This window comes from Tupaia chinensis, unplaced genomic scaffold (genome assembly GCF_000334495.1).
Source record: "Tupaia chinensis unplaced genomic scaffold, TupChi_1.0 Scaffold000567_1, whole genome shotgun sequence".
NCBI lineage: Eukaryota > Metazoa > Chordata > Mammalia > Scandentia > Tupaiidae > Tupaia > Tupaia belangeri.
In genome coordinates, this window is record NW_006160080.1 from 3157451 (window position 1) to 3158431 (window position 981).

Sequence of the window (981 nt, forward strand, 5' to 3'; positions counted from 1 at the left end):
CCATGGTCTGCCATGTGGGATTCTAATGCCCTTACCCACCACTGACAAGTGGGACTCCAGCGCCCTTAAACCGCCATGCCACCTGCTGCCCCCCACCCCTTTCATGTTTATTTCCTCTGTAGTTCTTAGCACCATCTAAATTCCTAGAACCACCTTTACTAGCTTTAGAATGGGAGTGAAAACTCAACCTTTATTGTAAGCCACTAAGACTTTGGGTTGTTTGTTATGAAAGCATAGCATCATCTAAACTACCACAACACTCCACTAGTTTAACAAGAACATGGGGGGACCAGCAGTTGGCATAATGACTATGTTTCTGGACTCCCATGTAGTTGACCATGGTTCAAGTTCCGGACCTGGTGGCTTAAACTCATGCTGGGCGCATGTGCGTGCATGCCCAAGATCCCGAGAGGAGAGAGGAGAAGGAGAAGGGATTGTGGTGTGGCCATCTCCCCTGGGGCTTTCTGTCTCTCTCTATTTCTGGTGAGTGCATGCACCCTATAGCAAAAACCTCTCAAAAAAAAAAAAAAAAAAGAACATGGGTTTATTAAAGGATATTAGGTTACTCACAGGATCTCTGAGATGGCCTTGGTGATGGCAAAACCAGGAACAATGTCCAGATCTCCCCAAGGGACTGCACCAGCACAGACATCCACTGCTGCCTCCTCAGAGGACAGGTTGAGCAACTCAAACCAGAGATGGTACCCAGTATTTCTAGCACTACTATCTCTGAAAGCTGGATGCCTCTGCTCCTAACCTTGTCAGAAGGTGGCTTTCCTGGGACCAGTAGTTAGTGTAATGGCTATGTTGCTGGACTCCCATGTAGTCGACTGCAGTCCGAATCCCAGACCCGGTGACTTAAACTCACGCCGGGCATGTGTGTGTGCATGCCCAAGATCCTGAGAGGAGAATGGAGGAGAAGGGATTGCGGTGTGGCCATCCTCCCGGGTGTGTGTGTGTGTGTGTGTGTGTGTGTGTGTG